This window comes from Schistocerca serialis, chromosome 2 (genome assembly GCF_023864345.2).
Source record: "Schistocerca serialis cubense isolate TAMUIC-IGC-003099 chromosome 2, iqSchSeri2.2, whole genome shotgun sequence".
Taxonomy (NCBI): Eukaryota; Metazoa; Arthropoda; class Insecta; order Orthoptera; family Acrididae; genus Schistocerca; species Schistocerca serialis.
This window is the reverse complement of record NC_064639.1, coordinates 398,659,527-398,670,868: the sequence shown is the minus strand read 5'-3', so window position 1 is coordinate 398,670,868 and position 11,342 is coordinate 398,659,527.

Below are 11,342 nucleotides of genomic sequence, written 5' to 3'. Positions count from 1 at the left end.
GAGTGAGTCAGCAGAACAGTTGTGCAAAAATTTGCAATGCACAAGAAATCACTGCTGGTGAACTAATGTCTAATCATTATAACAATGGACAATACGATGACCAGAGACTGAATGGCAATGGAAACAATTTCCATCAGAAATGAAGCAAACAAAATAAGCCAGTATGAATATTCAGTCCTGAATATATTTCCAGTGTCAACAACCAATGCTGGAATCACAATATGACACATCCACAACTGTTGACTGCTAATAACTGAAGGGAACAATTACCAGCAATTACTGAAGTCATTGATGAGATTACCCACTCTAATGAGCAACATTCATTAAACTAGACTCAACAAAATCATGCTCCTGAGGACAAGGCATGGATCTGAATAGGGGCTATGGGCCAAAGGTTCAGTTCTTTTGACAAAATGGCAGAAAGAATGTGACTGAGGAACTCTGTACAGGTGTAAATGATTGTAAGGGACGATATTCTTCAGTACCAATATCAGCAACATGTCCTCTGTAGAAGATATTCTAGCCAAGGTTGTGCTTGATGTAGGAGCATTCGGTAAATGCTGTATAAAGCAACTTCTCCTGGGAGGTATCACAAAGGACTCAGTTACCCACCTGTCCTATCCATAATTGTTAATTATAGGAGCAATCAACATGTGATCACAGAACATATGAATACAGGCAGTGTTGGAAATTAAAGTGGGATGTACAGTGATTAAATGCGTGTTCCTCCTAGTAAATGAACTGATGGTTGACTGTATTCTGGGACTTAAAATTATCCAAAATAAAGGTGTACAAATAAACTTCTCTTCAGGCAAGGTCAGTTTTCGGGTTGATGGCGCCATCACTCAAGTAGATTTGATAAGGGTAGAGAGTAACCAAGGTCAACACTGCCAAGGGGGAGGGATGCAATTAATAGTGAAGGAGAGCTGACCAACCTATAAGTCACAAGTAAATGATATAAACTTATTTGGATTCTCAGAACAAGTACAGTGCAAGTCAGCTGAGTTGAAGCACCTTACAATAGAACAAAGAAGACAGTTGTCTGAACTCCTAAACAAATATTATAGAGTGTTCTAAGTGAAACCTGTAATAGTACATGGATTTACATGCAATTTAGGCGTTTCCTCTCATTGCACATGCTGCCGTAGTTCCTATCCAATCCCTTGGAAGCAGTGACAAGCTGTTGATGAAGAGACACAAAGGATGCTTAAGTGGAATCTGACTGAACCTTCCAACGGTCCTTGTTGTAGTGTGCTCCTCTGGTAACAAAACCTGGAGGGTAGAAAGAAATGAATGGACAGAAAAGTTAACGGAGGTACCAAACGAAGAGGTAAATTGGGAAGTTAAAGTTAGAATGGCACTTATGAATAAGCAAGGAGATGGAAGAATGAGTATGACCAGGAAAAAAAGAGACTGTAAAGCTTCCACATAGGAGAAAAAGTGTTGCTGCATATACACCCCACATGCCCATAAGAAATGGCAAGTGCTGAACATTGGCCCATTTGGGATATCAAGAATACCACATCCAGGACCATATCTATTTGAGTACTCTGAGACACACAGAAGGAAGGGGCTCTACTCACATCAAGACATCAAGAAGTATTACGCTTGACGCAAAAGTTAAAATGATTTGTCTGATGATAAGAGAAAAGATATATGTTGATGATGATGCCAGGCTGATATGTATATAAGGTGTAGTATAATCTTTCTTTTCCTTTTAATTTTGCTGCAATGGTTACATGTACCTGTGAACATGTGGCTTATAGAAATATCAACTATATTAGAAAAAGGATAGATTGCTACTCACTGTAAAGGTTACATGTTGAGGCGCAAACAGACACAATGAAAAGATTGTTGCACATTTAGCTTTTGGCTGAGGCCTTCTCAAGAAAAGAACACATTCATTCATAAAATCAAACACACCTCATGTCTGACATCAGGACAGGTGTGGGTAGAAAAGGTCTGAACTGCCACAGATGGCAGGCTTGTGTATATGAGATGTGCTTGCTTGTATGAATGTGCATGTTTTTTCTTTTCTGAAGGAGGCTCTGGCCGAAAGTTAAATGTGTAACAGTCTTTTCATTGTGCCTGTCTGCAACTCACTTTGTCATCTTAATGGTGAGTGGCAATCTATCCTTTCCTAATATTGTTGATATTCTAGTCCGGAGTTTCCATTATATGATTTTATCTTACAGAAATGTCATTTGTACTTTTTGCATAAACATGTTTTACAAATATTTTCTTTCAGTCAGTAAGTAATTGAGAAACTGAATCATATGAAAAGATTTGTTTTGAATAATGATGGTTTTCAGTCTCTTGCAATGTGTCAGGGAGTCATGTGAATGGTAAGGATGAAATGGGATTAGTGTTATCCCATTTAATCTATTTAATATGACTTCCTAGCATTAAGATTTCTGTGTTCAAACACACTTCTTTGAATTCTCAAATTATGGCTAATTCACACGCAACTGACACATCTTTTGTGACCACTGAGGTATACCATTGACAAGACAGATTAACTTACTCCCTTTGGAGCATTTTATGAAATGAGTCTGAATTTATGTACATGTTGAGAAGCTAGATCAAGCTGGCACAGGCAGTGAGTTCTGACGTCTTTGATCTGTGTTCTGCACTTACAGTGTATGATCCTTCTCGAAGCCAGTTACCAAGCTTGTGATTTTCAGTTGTGATGTGATCTATTTTGATGAACTAACTGGTTCCTGACCCAAATTAAGTCAGATTCATATGTAGCAGTTATATCAGTTATAATCTAATGTCGAGTGGCACCACTTATGAGTGTCCGAAGTGAGGCAGACGAAGTCATCTTTTGCTGGTGGCCGAATGGCTGAGAAGTATGACCCCAAATCGTTCCCCTCCATAGTTAAACCATGGGAGGAACATAGGTCCACAGAAACAAGAGAGCCATATTTGCCTCAATATTTAATTTGCAGAAGAACTGATGTGGACTCCTCTCAGGCTACAAAGCCTCTTATTTGTTGTTGACAACCTGGAGGATATGTTTGGGGAAGTGACCTCACTGTGTATCATGAAAATGAGTCAGTCCTGATTAAGACAGCATCCCCAGCCAGTCATGGGCAATGCTCATCTGTGACAAGCTGGGTGATATTTCCATTTTGATCACTCCTCATAGAAGCCTAAAAATGGTCCAGGGGATTATTTTTCATTGAGACATTCTATTGCTGTTTGATAACGAGCTACGTGCATTTATAGGGTTGGTACCAGCACCTTTATCTTGGCCTTCAAGGGCGATTCATTACCTGAAAAGGTCAAGGTGATGGTACACCGATGTGACGTCAAATCTTAGGTCCCTTCCCCTTTGCTGTGTTTTAAGTGCTGGAAATTCAGGTGCATGTCTTCCCGGTGCCCCTCCTCCCACCTGTGTCAGGTGTGGAGAGCACCACTCCCCCCTGCTCGCCAGACTACATGGTTCTTCGAAAGGAGAGGAAAATTATATAATACAAGGCCATGGACAGGCTGACTTACCAAGAGGCTAAAAATAAATATGACCACTTGAACCCTGTTTGAATGACATACTTCTATGCTGCAGCTACAATGACGTTGCTGTCACTGGCGATGATAGCCCTTATTCTATGCCTCCTACAGTAGACCCTTAGGGCCGCCTGACTACATTCGCCCCCCCCACCCCCACCCCCCCACTTGGTGGTTGGGGCACTTCTTCTTCTCTTCTGCTGTTCCAAAAGCACATAATTTGGAACAATGCCCCCCCCCCCCCTTTCTCCTCCCAAATGCCGGGGTCACGGTCCCCTACTCCCAGCTGGAAAAGCAACAGCCTCCTATGGCTCCTCTAGCATGAAAGGGGTTCTTTGGGACTCTACTTTCCAAGGCCTCTTCCCCGTGCAAGAGTGGACACCAGCCAGTGGCTGAAGGGCCCACAGGCTGCCAGTTGAAGGTCTTCATGCTCTTCATATGTACCTGAAGCTACTTCAGAGAAGCCCTCCCAGCAAGCCCCTAAAGAGCAGCAAGAGGGCAAACAGATGAAGAATAAATCTGGGAAGAAACAAGAAACTCCAGAGGCCCCTATGCCACCACTCCCTACCAGTTCCAAGTTTAAGGATGAGGTGGAGATTCTGGCATCCCCCAAGGACCTAAATCTAGCCGACACCTCAACAGTGATAGTAATAGATACAAGCAACCGTGGCATTGGTAACCCTGTGGCATAAACTGTCTCCTTTGTCCTTTCATGCCTTCCCAGATTACAGAAATTGTCATCCTCCAGTGGAATTATAGCAGTTTTTTCCACCACCTGGCTAAGCTATGACAGCTCTTAAGCATTACACCTGCTTGCAGCATTGCCCTTCAGGAAACCTGGTTTCCAGCAGTGTAGACCCCCCACCTTTCATGGTTATTGAGGGTATTACAAAAACTGTAATGATTACAACAAGGTGTGAGGTCCTTACCTCTGTATATAGTGAAGATGTGCCCCTCAATACAACTTTAGAAACTGTGTCTGTCAGGTTGAGGACAATACAGGAAATTACCATCTGCAATGTCTATCTTCCCCTAAAAGGTGAAGTACCACAAAATGTATTGGCTGCACTAATTTCTCAACTCCCCCCACACTTCCTACTGATTTCAATGTCAATAACACTTTGTGGAAAGCAACCAAGATTACTGGCTGTGGTAATGATTTCTAGAATTTTCTAACACCACTCAACCTTTGCCTCATTTCACTGTGGCACATGGCGCATACTCGGCCACTGATTCCTCAGTGCAATGCACTGGCTTTCTAGCATCTATCCACTGGAGAGCTTATGACGAAATGTGTGATAGTGACAATTTTCCACTCTTCCTGTCCCTCCCCCAGCGTCACTGGCCTGGACACTTGCTCAGATGGGCTCTTACCAAGGCTGACTGGGGCACATTCACCTCTGCTACCACTGTTGGATCTCCCTTGCATGGCAACATCAATGTGGTGATACAGAATATTACTATGACCATAGTTTCTGCAGCTGTATCAGCAGTCCCATGTTCCTCAGGTTGTCCCTGGTGGAAGACAGTGCTGTGGTTGTCAGTGAAAATCGCTGCAGCGATTAGGGAACATAGGTGGGCCCTACAACGTTGTAAGTGGCAGTCATGAATGGAGAATCTCATTGCCTTCAAACGACTCTGTGCCGGGGTCCACCAATTAATCAAAAGACGGAAGCCAGAATTCTGAGAATGGTATGTCTCCACCATTGGAGCATGAACCTCTCCTTCCCAGATTTGGACTAAGATGATATGCGTTTACAGATATCAGACCCCTGCAGGTATAAAAACCTGGCATTTCCAAATATGGAGCTGTATATACCGACCCATACACAATTGCAGAGCATTTTGCTGAGCATTGTGCTTGAACCTCTGCATCTTAGAATTACCATCCAGCTGCCTTTTGTACCCCCAAAACTGCGGGTGGAACAGCAACACCTATCTTTTACTACATGCCACCCTGAGCCATATAATGCTCCATTCAGTGAGTGGGAATTTCTTAGTGCCCTGGCATATTGTCCTGACACAATCCCTGGGCCAGACCACATCCTTGATGTCTTCAGCCATCTCTGGAACGATGGCGAATTCCTGTCACAGGGGCAATAAAGTGTCATCGTTCCAGTGCTAAAAACTGGTAAGACCCGCTAGATATGGATAGCTATCGTCCCATTAGCCTCACCAACACACTGTGCAAGCTGCTCAAATGTATGGTGAGCCAGTGGTAAATGGCCTTTTGCCTGCATCATCACCTTACTGCCATCTTTTTTGACCTGTTGAGACCCTATGACACCACTTGGCAACACCACATCCTCGCTGCATTACATGAGTTGGGGTTCTGCGACCTGCTCCGCCTTTTTATACAGAACTTTTTGTCACTCTGCAATTTCAGAGTTCAAGTCAGTGCTTCGCACAGTCCCCCCCCCACATCCAAGAGAATGTGGTCCTGTAGGGCTTTGTACTGAGCGTCCCTCTCTTTATAATGGCCATTAATGTTCTTGCAGCAGCTGTGGAGTCCTCAGTATCACCCTTCTTATATGCTGAGGATTTTTGCTTTTCTATTTGCTCATCTATTATTGGTGTGACTGAATGTCAGCTGCAGGGTGCCATATGAAAGACACAGCCATGGGCCCTTACCCATGGCTTTTAGTTTTCAGGCCGCCAAGACTTACGGCATGCACTTCTGTCACAGTTGTACAGTTCACCTACACCCACAGCTTTTTCTTGATGACCATCTCTTTATTGTAGTGGACTCTTATCACATTTTAGGACTGGTTTTTGATGCCCACTTAACTTGGCTTCCTCATCTTCAAAGTGCTGGCAGCATCTTAACATTCTTTTCTGCCTGAGTCACACTGAATGGGATGCATATCAAAGCCCTTGTACAGCCCCTTCTTGACTAGGGGAGTCTGGAGGAAGGTTCAGCATCACCCTCAGCATTGCAGATGCTGGACCCTATACACTGCTGTGGGGTTCAACTTGTGATGGGAGCTTTCGAAATGAGCCCTATGAACAGCCTACTCATGGATGGTGGGGTTCATCCATTGCAGATCCAGTGACAACAACTGCTTACCAATTATACTGCACACATTCACAGCTTACCTCAACATCCAAATCACCATCTACTTTCCTCCTACCATGATGATCGATCTCCTGCAATAGTGGCCCAGGTCTGGGATTACAATTGCAGTCCATATCCGGGCCCTTCTCACTGAACTCAAGTTTTTCCTCTACAACATCTCTTCCAGGTCCACTCACATACACCTCCATGGTGCCTACCTCAACCACAGCTTCGTCTGGGCCTATCACAAGTCCCAAAAGACTCTGTTCATCCTGTGGCTCTCCACTGCCTCTTTCTCACTCTTCTTGACATGTCCCAGGTTTCAGAGGTAGTTTACATGGATGGCTCGATGGTTGATGGTCACGCTGGGTTGACTTACGCTCATGCAGCACATACTGACTTGTTCTCTTTGCCAGATGCGTACAGTATTTTCACACCAGAGCTGGTGGCTTTCTCTCGCACTCTTCAGCGTATCCATTCCCATGCTGGGGAGTCCTTCCTCATTTGTAGCAACTCCTTGAGCACCTTACATGCTCTCAACCAGTGCTATCCTCACCATCCTTTGGTAATGGCCATCCAAGAGTCTGTTTATCAAACAACATGGGTGGTCAGTGGTGTTCGTGTGGACCTCTGGACATGTTGGAATCCTGGGAAATGAACTTGCTGACAGGCTAGCCATGGAGGCTTCTCTCAAACTGAGTCTGGAAACTGGCAAACCAGAATTTGATTTTCTATCAGTATTATGCCTCAAATTTTTAGTGCTCTGGAATACAGAATGATGTTCCTTGACTTTGCAAATAAATTATGAGTGATAAAGGAGGTGACAAATGTGTGGCGATCCTCTATGCGAGCCTCTCTCAAGGAATCCATTGTCCTTTTCTGGCTCTGTGTCGGCCATACTCATGGTCACCTCCTACATTGTGAGGACCTACCTCAGTGTCGGTGTGGTTCACATTTGACAGTGGTCCACATCTTGTTGGACTGTCCAAATTTAGCAGCCCTGAGGTGGACTTTTAATTTCCCAGATGCGCTTCCTTTGATTTTTGGTGTCAATGCCTTAACAGGTAACGTAAAAGTTTTAACTGTGAATGAGGTTTTTATCATTCTATTTAATTTCAGGCAATAGGATTCTTTTAGGGTATGGTTTTAATCTGAGACCTGTGTGACTAAGGGAAAAGGGACTGATAACCTTGCAGTTTAATCCCTTTAATCTACAAACTATCCAACCAACCAACTTACAAGTGTGAAGTCATCACAAATTATAATTACCAACAATGAACTTATGATGGAGTGCTGTGAGGCATTATGATAAACACTATCCAGTTAATGAAATTATGCATTTGCAGTGCCATGAGTAAATACAGGTGTGTGGAAACAAAACTTCAGCTCGTGCAATAATTGTGATAGTCACCGATAACTACATGGGTGTAGCTATATGACAGAGGTATGACATTGTCAGTGTTCCAAGGACAACAAGAGATTGTTGATCAGGTTATCTCCGGTTTACAAGTGATAAATCATGGAACATTGGTGTTCTTTTAAAAGGTTACCAGATATGAAAGCAGAGCTACACTTTTTATAACACGCTACTTCCTAATCTAACCATTCAGATCAGATACAAAATGGTCAAATCATAAGTGCTTATCCCATTCTTTTATAGGAAATTAACCTTTAAAAAGTACTTATATATGCATGAACTCTTCCATGTTCTCACATCACATTGTAAGTGTGGTGCTATGAGCTCTGATCCCAGTATCTTCCTGTCTGAGAATCATCCTTGGTCTGATGTCAAGGACTTTCTTCATCTCCCCATTTAGGTCTTCAGCCAAACTTCAATGTACTGTTTAAGTATGTAATAAATCAAATGAATCAAATGGACCACATGATGTTGTGCCAATGCCCCCTTCAGTGTATTACTAAACCAGATGATTTATTTTCGTGTGCCAGTGTTGACCCATTTGGCTCCACCAAGAATATTCACAAAACTTAATGCAAAATTAACACACTTTGTTGCAACCAAATGTACAAAATGATTTCCTCTCAACATACAACAACATATTATTATCTATTTGCTGCAAAGAACCTGAAACAACTTTATATGACTGTGCATGAATGTCATTCCTGATTAACACCTTTGTAAATTACTGAATGGGAAACATGGTTGAGTGAGCTTTGTTCCAGGTTTTACTTGGAACTCTTGCCTGAATGGCACATTCTTTGTAAATAAATGGCAATGGCCATACTAATCACTTAATATGCTATGAAAGCAATTAGTAAACATAATTTTCAACCTTGTTTATAAAATGGTAGCACTTTATTACTAGCTACCTAGTAAGCTGCAAATATTGTCGTAAGCAGTCAATCGTGCCCTTTAGAAATCATTACAAACAAAACATGTTTTTGAACATGACACAGTCCTTAGAGCATGCAAAATGTTCCTAAAACAAAATTTCACTGCCACGAGGGACCATACAGTATATCATAACTGTGTTGCTGTCATTTGCATATATGAAAAAGGAAATTCTGATTTCTGTAATCGTGCCCTTTAGAAATCATTACAAATAAAACATGCTTTTGAACATGACACAGTCCTTAGTGGATGCAAAATGTTCCTAAAACAAAATTTCACTGCCACGAGGGACCATATAGTATATCATAATTGTGTTGGTGTCATTTGCATTTCTCAAGAACTGCAAGAAAATAGTAAATCAATGACAGTCACAGGCATGGTTAAACCAGGTGCTGGTTTCAAAGAAGTGACGGAAAACATCGTAAAATATAACTATGACAAGCAGGACAGTGTTGTAATCTGCACAGGAGCTAAAGACATTTACGAAAACTATGCTATGAAAATGTATAAACAGCTCTTGAGTGTTTTGCTAGTACTGTCAAATACAAACATTTTACTGATGAACTTTACCCACAGGCATGATTTACCTGAATGGTCATGTGTGAATAAGGAAATTCACAGAATTAATGCGAAACTTAAAAGTAGTTGTAGGCTATTCAGCAATGTGAAATTAATTGACTCAAGCACACTTGACAGAGAATGTTTTACGAAACATGGGCTTCACCTTAACAGAAATGGAAAGGCCAGGTTAGGAAACTTAATAAGGGAAGCAACTAAATGCAATTATGAAGTGACAGCCACTGAACTGGGATGGTATAAATCTCCAATAGCAGAAACACCAGCAAAAACAGGAGCAGCACGCAAATGGACCATCCAAAAAACAGTAGCAACAGAGAAACCTACTACTGAACCAACAGCACGAAGAATCCTGTCAGCACCACCACCACATCCACTACCATTACCACCACCACCACCTCCGGCCACAGAAGCACCAGCAGCAACAACAGCAGCAGCAACTGAACCAACAACAACAGTAGCAGCAGCAATAAAACCATCAACAACAGCTGCAGCAACACAACACTGTCTAAGGAGGAGTCAAAGACAAGGTACATCTACATCATTAAATAAAGATTTTTTATGGCTTCAGACAAAGAAATGGAAAAGATTGTGACAAATCAGCAAGAAAATTTGCAGATAAGTCACAACTACTATGGAAAAAGCAGCACATTACCAGGTAATGACAAAAGAAAAAAATACTTGCAAAACAGTCAGGATAATGTGTCAGAATATTCAATGCCTCAGAAACAAAGTACTAGATCTAGAAGTAGCTTTAAATAATCTTGCTGATGTCTCTTGTATTTGTTTATCTGAACACTGGTGCAAGGCTAGTGAATTAAGTCTCATAAATATAAGCAAGTTTAATTTAGCAACACATTATTGCCAAAGTGTTTTTAAAAATGGTGGGGTATGCATTTACTCTAGAGTAGGACTGCAGTTCAAAGTGAAAACAGAATTGGACCATCTAAATATAGAAAAACATTTTGAATCATGTGCCATAGAGATAAAAACTGAGGAGAAGAGTGAAAAACTAGTTGTCATTACAGTAAATAGATCTCCACTGGGTGACAAAAACATATTCTTCAAAAAATTAGAAGCAGCATTAAACACTTTTTATAGTAATGAAGTGAAATTATTTTTATGTGGAGATTTTAATATTAACCTGTTAATTGAAAGTGATGAAAAAAGACAGCTTTTGAGTATACTCAGCAGCTTCCACATGAAACCACTCTTTACAGATGCCACCAGAATAAAATAACAGAACTGTCATCTTCTCTTTTAGACAATATTTTCTCAAATATGGAGAATGGTATCACTGAGCCACTAAACGTAAACTTAGGTCTTTTGGATCACAATACACTATTAACATACATAAATTACTCTATCCTCAAGTCAGTAAAACATAAGTGGGGATACAAAAGGCACTTCTATACAGAAAAAGTAAATACTTTCATCCAGTTGTTAGCTAATGAAACCTGGGATGATGTCTTTGCACAAACTACAACCGAGGAATCTTGCAATGCTTTTTCTAGTACATTCATGTCCCTATTTGAGATGTTTTTCCCAAAAAAGCTCACAAAGATCAATGTCATGCCTAGGAACACAAGCCAGTGGATAACGCCTGCTATTAGAGTATCTAGTCAAACACTAAAACATATCAGTCAACTCAAAAAAGATAACAAAGATGAACACTTCACCGATTATGTTAAGACATACAAGAAAATTTACAGGAAGGTGATAAAAAAAGCCAAGACAATGCACAATGACAGTGTAATTGCTGGGTCAGCAAACAAATCAAAAGCTATGTGGAATGTAGTAAAAAAAGAAATAGGCCCAAGCAAAAATGTTAGAAATCCAGATGACTTTGTT